The sequence below is a fragment of the Tenrec ecaudatus genome, chromosome X (genome assembly GCF_050624435.1).
Source record: "Tenrec ecaudatus isolate mTenEca1 chromosome X, mTenEca1.hap1, whole genome shotgun sequence".
Lineage (NCBI taxonomy): Eukaryota > Metazoa > Chordata > Mammalia > Afrosoricida > Tenrecidae > Tenrec > Tenrec ecaudatus.
The window spans coordinates 90,712,289-90,724,932 of record NC_134548.1 but is presented as its reverse complement, the minus strand read 5'-3'; positions in this window follow the sequence as shown (position 1 = coordinate 90,724,932).

The following is a 12,644-nucleotide window of genomic DNA, read 5'->3' as shown; positions in this document are numbered from 1 at the left end:
AGAAACCAAGAGCGACCTCAACAAATGGAAGAATATCCCATGCTCATGGATTGGAAGACTCAATATAGTCAGAATGTCCATTCTGCTAAAGGCACTATATAAGGTTAATGCAATTCCAATACAATTACACTCATCTGTCTTCAAATAAATGGAAAAACTGTTTACCAACTTCATATGGAGAGGAAAGAAGCCCAGAATTATCAGACAACTCATCAAGAAAAAGTACACCGTGGGAGGGGTTGCTTTAGCTGACATTAGCACATACTATATAGCCACAGTTGTCAAAACTGCATGGTATTTGTACAAAGACAGACACTCAGACCAATGGAAAAGAACTGAAAACCCAGAAATAAAACCATCAGCCTACACATAACTGATCTTTGATAAGGGCCCCCAAAATATTCAATTGGAAGCAGGTGCCCTCTTTAACAAGTAGTGCTGGAAAAAATGGATATTTACCTGCAGGAAAATGAAGCAAGACCCTTATCTCACTCCTTGCACAAGAATAAACTCAAGGTAGATCACAGACCTTGAAGTTAAACCCCAAACTATTAGGGCCATCAATGAGGAAATGGGACCAACTTGAGAACTGGGGCACAGGAATACATAAGCTATCAGAAATAGGGAAGGACACAAACACAGAGGAGGCAAAAATTGACAAATGGAATATACTGAAAGTAAAACACCTGTGTACATCGAAAGAATTCACAAGGAGAGTAATAAGAGAGTCCACGTATTGGGAAAACATCTTTAGCAATGACACATCAGACAAAGGCCTTATTACTAAAATTTACAATACTTTGCTAGCTTCCAAAAAGAAAGAAAAAAACCTATTTGCCCAATGAGGAAGTGGGCAAAGAACCTGAACAGAAGTTTCACAGGGGCAGAAATCTGAATCGCCAACAAACATATGAGAAAATGTTCCCGATCTTTAGTCATAGAGAAATGCAAATTAAAACAACAATGAGGTACTACCTAACATCCTCAAAGGTAGCCAAATTCAAAAAATCAGAAAGCAACAAGTGTTGGAGGGGCTGTGGGGAAACAGGAACTCTCATCCATTGCTGGTGGACCTGTAAATATGTACAGCCACTATGTCAATCGATCTGGCGATATCTAAAACAGATGGAAATCCAGTTACCATATGACCCAGCATTCCCCCTACTGGGCATATACCCAGAAGAGGCAAGAAACAAACCAAGGTCAGACATCTGTGCTCCAATGTTCATTGTGGCACAGTTCACAATTGCAAAGAGTTGGAAACAACCCAGATTTCCATCAACTGATGATTGGACGATTGGAGAAACAATGGAGTACTACGCAAAGCTAAAACACAGTGATGAACGGGTTACTTCATGGGAAGACCTGGAGGAAATCATGCTAAATGAAGTAAGTCAAGCACAAAAGGACAAGTACAACATGAGTCCGCTGAGTTAAGCTTTAAAAAAAATGCAAAAGAGGCATAGGGAAAAAGCTACTCTACACAAACATTCCTGGAATGAGGACCAAGTAATAATGGCAAGGACCAAACCAAATACAGCGATACATATGGTAGGCAACTTAAAAGGAGGTGGGGAAAGGAAAGAAAATGATAATAAAAAAGAAATGAGTAGCAGGAGCACTAACCCACCCAAGGGGAGGGTATTGTTTATTATTGTTTATATCTCCACAGGGAAAGAGGGACCAGACATCAACCCAGTGATCCAAGATGTGAATGCAACATGCCGGCGTGGAGTAGAAAACCAGTGGAGAGGTCTGGGGGACTGGCCCCAATCCCAACTACTAAGTGGACACCTGGCACTTCCCCCAGAAGAATTTATTTCAAAGGACAGCATTGAATCTGGAGTTCTGGGAGAGGGACATATCTGATCAGAGCACATGGGAGCAGATGAAGGGGGAGGAGGAGAGAGTGGAGCAAATCTTGGCCCACCAGGCCTTGAGGACGATGTTCCCAATAAGAACAGCCAGTCCACAGAGAGGACCACATGGCCAGCCCCACTATAAGACATGACGCCCCACACTGAATCATGTCCCAACAGGGAAGAACACCAGAGACACAGTGTAGGAATTGCACCCGATCTGATCCCGCCACATCGAGGCAAAACATTAAGGGGAGCAATAAAGCAGCAAGGAAACTGGAGCGGCAAGGCCCCCCAGGGAATGCGGAAGGTGGACTTTGGGATGAGGATGTGGTGCCCCAACAGACTGGACTGGAGAACACTCCTAAAGGCCAACAAACAATCCTTGAACTAACTACAAGCTTTTCTTCCTTGTTTTGTGTCATTGGTTTGTTGTTGTTTTGTTGTACATTTTTGCTTGGTTTTACTCTATCTCGTTTTTGTGCATGTTATTATCTCTGCAGGTCTATCTGAATAAGATAGCCTGGATCAACCATCTGGAGGAGAAAACAACAGGACCAACAGTTCCAGGGGAACATGGGAGAAGGGGAGGTGGGGGGAAAGGTAGTGGTGTTAACAAACCCAGGGCCAAGGGAACAACAAGTGATCCAAATCGGTGGTGAGGAGGGTGTAGGAGGCATGGTAGGGCATGATCAAAGGTAATGTAACCAAGAGGAATTGCTGAAACCCTGGTGGGAACTGAGAATGATAGTGGAACAGGACGAAAGTCAAAGGAGATAGAGGAAAGAGCTAGGAGGCTAAGGGCATTTATAGAGGTCTAGATAAAGACATGTATATATGTAAATATATTTATATATTAGGACGGGGAAATATATCTATGTGCATATATTTATAGGTTTAGTATTAAGGTAGTAGGAGGACATTGGGCCTCCATTCAAGAATATTTTCTTCTGTTAAATTGGCATTCTATGATGCTCACCTTCCCGACACAAACGCTGAAGACAAAGCGGGTAAATAAGAAAATGTGGTGAAGAAAGTTGACAGTGCCGGCTATCAAAAGATATGGCGTCTGGGGTCTTAAAGGCCTGAAGGTAAATAAGTGGCCATCTAGCTCAGAAGCAACAAAGCCCACATGGAAAAAGCACACCAACCTGTGTGATGATGAGGTGCCAAAGGGATCAGTTATCAGGCATCAGAGAACAATCATATCATTGTATGCTCACCTCCATGAAAAGATCACTGAAAGCAAATGGGTGCATCAGCAAACGTGTCGAAGAAAGCGATGGTGCCCGGCAATCAAAAGATATAGCGTCTGGGGTTTTAAAGGCTGTAAGGTAAACAAGCGGCCACCCAGCTCAGAAGCAACAAAGCCCACATGGAAGAAGCACATCAGCCTGTGCGATTATGAGGTGTCAAAGGGATCAGGTATCAGGCATCATCAGAACAAAAAATTTTATGATAGTGAATGGGGGGGGGGAGTTCAGAGTGGAGACCCAAAGTTCATTTGGAGGACACTGGACATCCCCTTACAGAAGGGTCTGGGGAGACGACGAGCCAGTTTGGGTGTGATGTAGCAATGATGAAAAATACAACTTTCCTCTAGTTCCTAAATGATTCCTCCTCCCCCCTCCCCATCCGCCCCACTATCATGATCCCAATTCTACCTTGCAAGTCTGTCTAGACCGGAGTATGAGCACTGGTACAGATAGGAACCAGAAACACAGGGAATCCAGGGTGTATGATCCCTTCAGGACCAGTGGTGTGAGTGGCGATACTGGAAGGGTAGGAGTAGGGTGGATTATAAAGGGGGAATCGATTACAAGGATCTACTTGTGACCTCCTCCCTAGGGGACAGAAAACAGAAAAGTGGGTGAAGGAAGACATCCGACAGGGCAAGATATGACAAAATAATAAATTTTCAAGGGTTCATGAGGGTGTGGGGAGCAGGGAGGGAGGGGAAAAAATAAGGACCTGATGCCAGGGGCTTAAGTGGAGAGCAAATGTTTTGAGAACGATGAGGACAATGAATATTCAAATGTGATTTACACAATTGATGTATGTATTGATTGTGAAAAGAGTTGTATGAGGCCTAAGTTAGTTTATTGTGCCAACCTGGCCGATAAACACATGTGGGATTAGTTGAAGGGCGGATGGATAAATGGCTTGGTGAGCCTCGCCTTTTGAGTTCTTGATTCTCTTGCTTTGTGATGGTCGCACCAGGTTGAAGCTGCCTTAGCAGTTCCTTGCTGCAGTTTGCAAGGCTGACTTCCTGCAAGATATGACCAAGGAGAAGCCACATGAACCTACCCCGATGTAGCCCTGGGTGCTAACCCTTATGGAGACCCCTGCCAGGGCTGAGATGTTTACACATTCACTGATTCGGCTTTCCTCCTGCAGTTGGCATCATTGTGTCTGTTTTGTGAGATGGAGGAGGACTTTGTGGACTGGTGTTGGACATATGAGTTAATGGGTTAATGTTGGACTTGGCTTGGGCAGCACTGGGTTGGGATATTTTCTTGATGCACACTTAACCTTTATCTAAAACTCTCATACATCAGTTTCTGTTAATTTGTTTCTCTAAAGTACCTAGACTAATACACACCTCTAATAAAATGAAAGAAAGAAAGACAGATAGAAAGAAAGAAAGAAAGAAAGAAAGAAAGAAAGAAAGAAAGAAAGAAAGAAAGAAAGAAAGAAAAAGATCATAGTACTGGAGGTATTCTCCTCTGGGGTTCTAAATAAGTTTTGTTAATTTTTCCCCTGATGGGAGATTGTTCCACTCATTTTACTCACCAACAGAAGTATAACTGCCACTGCCTTCTCTGAGACATACATAACCCTCTCCGTGAATCTTGACTTGAATTTCCAGTACAATTCGTTTAGCACACTGGTAGGAATGTCTGTTGGTTTGGGATGAACTAAACACAATGATGTATAGCAGAAATGGAATGGTCTTCTCCCTCTCCCCCATCTTGAACAATGGTCTCCAGCTTAGGTGAGGTCTCCTCTGTCGAAGTGGTTTTTTAAAGTGTTCATCTAAAGGGTGTGGTATATGATTCATTGGCACTAGTCAGACTCTCTGCCTCATTACTTGGAAAAGCACATTAGAAGTGTTAGATCTCTCTGGAAATAGAGTTACACCTCGGTCCTTGACTCCGCATGAGAAAGAATTCACGCCGAAGCCTGGCTCATGATCCAAGTGAGTTTAATGAGGGTTAGAAGAAATTTCAGGTGTTACACGGCACTCTTAGGATTCCTCCCGACCATGCAGCCTGGCAGAGACTGCTTGGCGTCACGCAAAGATCTCTTTCCCTGCGACTCTCTGTTAGAGCTCTCTCCCATGTTCTCCTCCAAAAAGTCCTCTCTCAAGTTCTCCTCTCCCTCTGGGCTCCTGTCTTTTCAAGGATTCCAGGGGGAGGCGTGTTGGACGACCCCAGCTCAACCCCATTGGTTGAATTGCATTCACCTGGCCTGGGTGGGTCGATCCAGGTTTAACACGCTCCCATGCCCACCGCGGGAAAACCTAGGCCTCTGAGCATGTGCAGTGTACCGCCCTTTGTTCTCATGCTTGGCTCTCTGGGCATGCGTCAATGGGCACCCCATCCCTGCCTATCTGCCTAACATTTCCCGCTGAAGAAATATGGACCCAAATCTTTGTGGTACTGGATGACGATATCTCTAGCTACTTCCTGCTGGCAAAGGGGACGAAGTGGGCTTTTGGGTCTATACCCTTTCTACTCTGTTAGAAGAAGTTGTCCATTTAGAGCCCAGGATAGATAAGGTCGAGGCGGGTTTAGGAGATGGTGGTCCTGGAGCTGGCACACTTGGTTTAGAGGCCTTGGTAACCTGAGAACTGGAAAAAAAACAAACAGGTGAATAGTTTAAGTGAGACAAGGGTAAGATTGTAAGGTGGCAGTGCCCTTGAAGTTAGGTAAGTGTCACAGGAAATTAATAGAAATCTTGGGACTAACAGGCACGAGAGTTTGGTCACTGTAAACACAGGAATGGAGGAAAGGTATTCACTGGCCTAAAGGCTGTGAGGTGTCTGAGGTAGAATCATCTGTTTAGCCCTCATCTGTCTTGGGGTGGCGATGAAATTTCCTGAGACCGTCCAGTGGCTCACAGGAGTATTTGTCTGTTCCCACAGTTCCTGTGGGGGGATCTGAGGCTCCTCCACTGTGAGGAACAACTGGAAAGCTGTAGAGGGACGAGGATCAGGCCTGATGACAATGCAGGTGTGCAGCTTGGATAGTAGGTCTAGGCCTAGGAGAGGAGCTGGACACTCAGGGATCACTAGGAAGCTATGAGAAAAAATAGAAATTATTTCAAAGACATCTGAGAGGCTCAGTAAAATGTTAAACTACAGGTTTTCCTGACACTTTTAGGATGGAGCAGGTGTGGGGTGCCAGGGGTCCAGGGAAGGAAATAAGGAAAGAGGTGGCCCCAGTATTTAAAAGGAACTTCACTGACCTTCCTGCTACATCGACCCCCACCCTAGGTTCCAGACCAGTAACAGTTATCTTTTGCTGCTGGGCCGTCCGGACCGGGCGCCTTCAATCCTCCTCCTCCATCACCAGCTGCCAGTTGGCCTGTGGGTGCCTCCCCTCCAGGTTTTGGGCCTTAAGACAGAGGCCAGCCCAGTGGCCAGTCTGCTAGCAATGGACGCATGGCATCTGAAGAGGCTTGTTCTGGTCAGGGAAATTCCTAGCCAATGACCCGGTCGCCGGCAAATGTAGCACTTGGTAACTGGTTCAAAAGTCTGGGTAACCTGGGAGGCATTCGACAGGCGTCTGCTATTGAGTGCAGCCAATATCTGGGCATGCCTAAGATCCTTTCTTTCCTCCTTCTTCTGGGCTCGAGCCTTGCTTTCCTGCTCCCGATTGTAAAAAGCTGTGTTGGCACAAGCCACCATCTCCTCCAGGGTAGCTCCTTCAGGTTTTTGCTCTAGTTTTTTAGACTTTCTTGCAAATGTCCTGTGCAGCCTGTGTGAGGAATTTGTCCTTGAGCAAGACTTGCCCTTCATAGGATTCTATATCTACAGCAGTATGATTCTTTAGGGCTTCCAATAGCTGCTCTAAAAAGCTTACAGGAGACTCAGTAGGTCCCTGGTGAATCGCTGTCACCTTGGCATAATTAATGACCTTTTGCCTACCTGACTTTAGTCCACCCGTGATGCACATGAGGAAATTTTCCCATGCTCACTTGTCCTTGGGCTCACTATGACTCCAAGCAGGGTCTGTTAAAAGTACAGCAGTTTCCCCTACAGGGTACCTTTCATTCATCACATGTAACTCCTCTGCAAACTTCCTAGTACCTTTGAGCACACGCTCTTTGTCAAAATCCGTCATGGTCTGTCCCAGTATGACCATTACATCTTTCCAGGCTAAATCATAGGCTAGAGTGAGGTGCTGGAAGTGTTCTATGTACTGTTCGGGTTTGTTAGAGTAACTTCGCAAGCCATTTTTAATTTTCTTGAGTTCAATTAGGGTAATTGGCTTGTAAATTGTTGGGGACCAAGCTCCCCTGCTGCCTCTACAAAAGGTAGAACACTCTGGGCTGCTTCAGGGTTGGGGCAATAGTTGCCCTCTAGTCCAGGGTCCCTCAGGGGGTCCTGGGTGCACTGGGAACTTAGATCCCTGTTCTTCCTTAAAAGGAAGAATGCTCTACTATACGACATCTCCCACCACTTCTCCATCGTTCCACATAAATGTTCTAGCTGTTGCAAGGTTGGAAGGGAAAGTGTACCATTGACTGGCCACGATTCCCCTTCCTCTAAAACATACTGTGGCCAAATAGAAGTGCAGAGCGTAATCAGCTTCTGTTTGTCCAGCTTTTCCGGATAAAATCTTTCCCAATTGAACAGGTTGCATCCGAGGGGGAAATTCCTGGGTATCTAGCTGGTCTGTCCCATCTGGAAAGCAAAGACACAAAGGTTACCAAGAGCTTGAAGCCTCAAGGTGAGATAATCACAGATTCAACACCCACGTCTAGAGTGTTGTGAATCTGAGACCTTAGGCAGGTGCCCCTGCCCAAGGGAGGAGTCAGAGACCAGTTGCGACATTTTGGTCCGTCCGACCACTTTCCAGACCACAAGCTATGAGGGCCACTGTGTGGCGTGGCCCCACGGTCTTCAAAAACGCCTGCTGGCAGGAGCAGACTTCCAAATCTCTGAAGGGAAAGGGAAGTCTATCCGGCAGCTCGGGAACCTTTAAAGAATCAGAATTTCTGGCTGGAGCATCCTGCTGGTGGAGGTGTATTAAGAGCTGTCCCAGAAAGTTCCAGAGGCAGCATCACTGGAAGGCGAAAGTGAACAGTTACTCAGGCTCAGCTCCTGAATGTCTTTGGCCTAGGCCTGGGCAACAGAAGACCAGCCGGTAGCAAGGAACAAACCCACACAGGTAGAACACCAACGCAGCTTGTTTGGAAGACCGAGGGAAGCTAAAAGGGAATGGGGGGAAAGGGGAACATGTGGCTCCATGACTAGAGCAGGGGCTAGCTCCTGGGACCAGAGGAGGGGCTAGCTACCCAGGCACCGCCCCTCCACACGGTTGGAGCGGTGGGCGCCATCATGGCAGGATCATGTGCCCCGTTGACCTGTAGCAAAAATGGCGAACACGAGGTGGTGCCATGCTGCCAGGGCGCGGCGACTCATGTGGTCTGGAAAATGGCAGCTGCCACTTGCGTCCTAGAGGGAAGCCAGCATGGGGCAATTGAGATGCAAAGAGGCTTGGGGAATGGCCAGCTGCCCACAGCATCCCAGCCCTCCCCCCCCCCCCCCCCAGGAATCCAGCTTGGGGAAGACATGCAAACTCCCAAGAAGGTGAGCACAGAGAAACAGACATAAAATCCCGAACATTAAGCGTTAAGAGGATGGGGGTACGGTGGTACATTACGAATTTCGTTATGAGTCGCTTCGGGGAGCCGTCTGTCTCCCAGACATTGCCTGAGCAGTTCAGCCCGACTCCTTCCGGTTACGCACTGTCTTGTATCTCTGATGTCATGGCATCACTTAATGTTAGATATCGCTGGAGATAGAGTTACACCTCGGTCCTTGGCCCGCGCGACAAAGAATTCACGCCGAAGCCTGGCTCGTGATCCAAGTGAGTTTAATGAGAGTTAGAAGAAGTTTCAGGTTTACACGGCACCAATAGGATTCCTCCAGACCATGCAGCCTGGCAGAGACTGCTCGGCATCAAGCAAAGATCTCTTTCCCTGTAACTCTCTGTTAGATCTCTCTCCCAAGTTCTCTTCCAAAAAGTCCTCTCTCGAGTTCTCCTCTCCCTCTGGGCTCCTGTCTTTTCAAGGATTCCAGGGGGGAGGTGTGGTGGACGACCCCAGATCAACCCCATTGGCTGAATTGAATTCACCTGGCCCAGGTGGGCTGATCCAGGTGTAACACCCACCCATGCCCACCGCGGGAAAACCTAGGCCTCTGAGCATGTGCAGTGCGCTGCCCTTTGTTCTCGTGCTTGGCTCTCTGGCCATGCGTCAATGGGCACCCCATCCCTGCCTATCTGCCTAACAGAAGATTACATGACCAGAGCACAAAAGCCTGACTTCATTTCAGTGTTTAGTCTTAAAGCAATGGACTCATACACTGTCATTTTTTAATTGACTTACTTCACTCAGCATAATGCTTTCCAGATCCCTTGAAGTCATGAAGTGTTTCATAATTTCATTTATTTTTTAGGGATGTATAGTATTCCATTATATGTATGTACCAGAGTGTCTTTATCCATTATTCTAATGGTGGCCCTTTGGACTATTTCGTGTGTTTTGCTGTTGTGAACTGTGCACCAATGAACATGGGAGCGCACACATCTTGTTCTCTTACTCCTTTGTGCTATATGCCTAGCAAAGTTTTGTTTGGTCTAGGGTATTTCTATTCTCAGTTGCTTTAGGTATGGCCATATCACTTTTCACAAAGTTTGTACACATTTACAAGCCCATCAGCTATGAATAGAGTTCCATTCTTTCTGTATTCTGTCCATTTTTCTCTGTTTTTAGGAATTGACTTATAGTTGTAGGTTTAAGGCGACACCTCATCGTTGTTTTGTTTTGCATCTCATGGATGCATAGTGATTGTCAGAAGTTTTTCATATGTTTGTTAACCATTCAAGTGTCGTCCTTTGTAGATTGCTTGTTCATGTTCTTTGCCCATCTTTTAATTGGATCCTTTGGGGTTTTTTTTATTGAAGTGTTTCAGAATTCTATAGATGTCGATAATTGCTAAATATTTTTTCCCAATCTGTAGGCTCTCATTTTACTATTTTGATGAAATCTGTTTTTTCCCCAAATAATTTTATTAGGACATCATACAGACATCATACCCAATTCAGTAGCTCAGTCATATCAAGCAGTGTTACACAATTGCTAACACAATAATCTCCAAATATTTTCTTCATTTTTGTTCTACTTGATAACAACTCCCCATTATCCCATCTCTCACCTGCCATACCCATTAGGAACCCTTATTTTAGCAATTGTCTTCATGGATTCACCCAAGCAGGGTTTCATGAACTGAAAAACATAGAAAGATGCACAACAGAGAGTCAAGAACACTGCCAACATTAACAAAATACAGCAGAGATAAGTCCCCCATCTGTAACAACAACAAAACCCCTGAAAATATTAAAAATCAGATCGAGCTCAAAGTGCATCCAAAGGGAGATGAAATGACACAATTTTAACAATTCAAGTCGGGTTTATCACTTTAATCTACTATAATCATCTCACCAATGTTCTCTGTCTGATAATTAGGTTATTCCCATCCCTCATGTATGGTCAGAGGAGAAGCACCAGAAGCTTATTCCATGTGTGGATCCTACGGATATATTTTGGGTTACCACTGTCATCTACAGCCTTCTACAAACCAGAATTTCACAATTTAAGCTATGATAGAATTCCTTCATTTGGATGTGGAATATATCTTTTCCCACTCCTTGGGTAACAGATGTTAGTGTGCTTCTTCCATGTGTGCTTAGTTGACATTTCACTTAGATGGCTGCTTGTATGAGGACAATCCTTTAAGATCCCAGTTGCAGCTCTTTCTGATAGCTAGACACTATTGAATTTCCTCATCACACTCATTATAGCACCCATTTCTTCGATGTTTCCTTCATGAGGGCTGGTATCGAGAAAGGCCATGTCATAAGAACTAATTATTTTTACATTGGAGCTAGGATTAAGTGCAAAACCCAAAATACATTCCTAAACCTCTGTTTTCTATCTGCCTCTGGTTCACCTTAGAGATGCATTTATTATCTTATGGTAGAGAATCTTAGAGCTCATCTCCCTGGATCATAAGGTATTTCTGTTTATAGTGTCATTGATTTAGCCCATGGTGAAGTTTTTAAAACAGAATTGAGAAAGGGAGGTTGACTACAAATCATAATATGTGGATTATTGACTTGTACAGATTAAAATCCTTATGTGACTGGATACTATTGAAACAAATAATGGGAGTTGGTGGTCAAGGAAAGCTTACAATAATATCCAATAACAATGTCAGACACAGGTCTCCCAGAGTGATATAAATCTTAATAAATCACATAGGAACGTGAAGTAGTAATTGTTAGTCCTCATGCTGACAGATCTATACTCTTGGTATAATTGTCCTCTGCTTCTTTATACTCCTTGTAATTTTCACCTTCTCTCCTCAGATTACAGGTATGTTTGAGGCAAAGCCCAGTTCACCTAATGGGTTTTCCACATCACATCCCCCTGTTATGGCCTTTGGAGTATGTTATTCACCTTGAAGGTTCAGGGTTCAATATCCCAGTATTCTAGATCCCACGGCCTGGTTCCTCAGGAGGTATAAAGAAACTCAGACCAATGTGCCCATTAGGAGCCTAGTAATAGGCATACTCTCTTATTGGGGTCTGTAAAAGTATTGTTGGTCTGTATTTCCCCACTAGGTGGTTGTTCCTTCCCTATTTTCTACCAACAGAAATGTGCTTGTTTTCTCCAAGATGTGCGCTTGTACGCTCTCCTTACCCCCTCTTGACCTGATTTTCTCATCAGTATCACTTATCACTATGTTATGAATGGCTGCTGGTTTGAGAGGACCTCACCCCATTTTGCATGGCAACCACTAAATGACCATCTTCCTTTCCCCCTCTCTTGAAATTCTTATTCCAACTGAAGTGAGGACTCATCTTTCAAAGTAGTTTTCAAGATAGACATATAAAAAGGAAGGCACTAGTCCAGCCTTCTACCGCATTACTTGGTAGATTTGGATAGCTGAAAACATGCTTTTATCTTTGGGCGTTTATCTTAACAGCAATGGGCTCATACAGTAATTTTAGTTTTGTGATTGACTAAATTCACTCAGCATAATGGTTGCTAGATCCCTCCATGCCATGATGTGTTCCATCGCCGTTTTTCATGTGTGCATAGTATTCCATTGTGTGAATATACCAAAGTTTTTCTATCCATTTTTCTACCCAAGGGAATTTGAGCTGCTACCAACTTCTTGCTATTGTGAATGGTGATGCAATCAACACAGGAGGGCATACATCTGTTTGTGATCTGTCACTTATTTCTTTGGGGTATGTGCCCAGCAATGATATTGCTGCCTTGTATTAAATTTCAATTTCTAGTTGTCTTATGAATTGTCATATTGTTTTCCACAGTGGTTGTACGTATTTACAAACCCACAAGCTGTGTATAAGAGTTCCAAATATTTCCACACCCTCTCCAGCAATGGTTGTTCTCTGTTTTTTGAATTTTTATTTGGGCTATGATTGTGGATGTAAGGTGGTATCCCATCTTTGTTTTGATTTG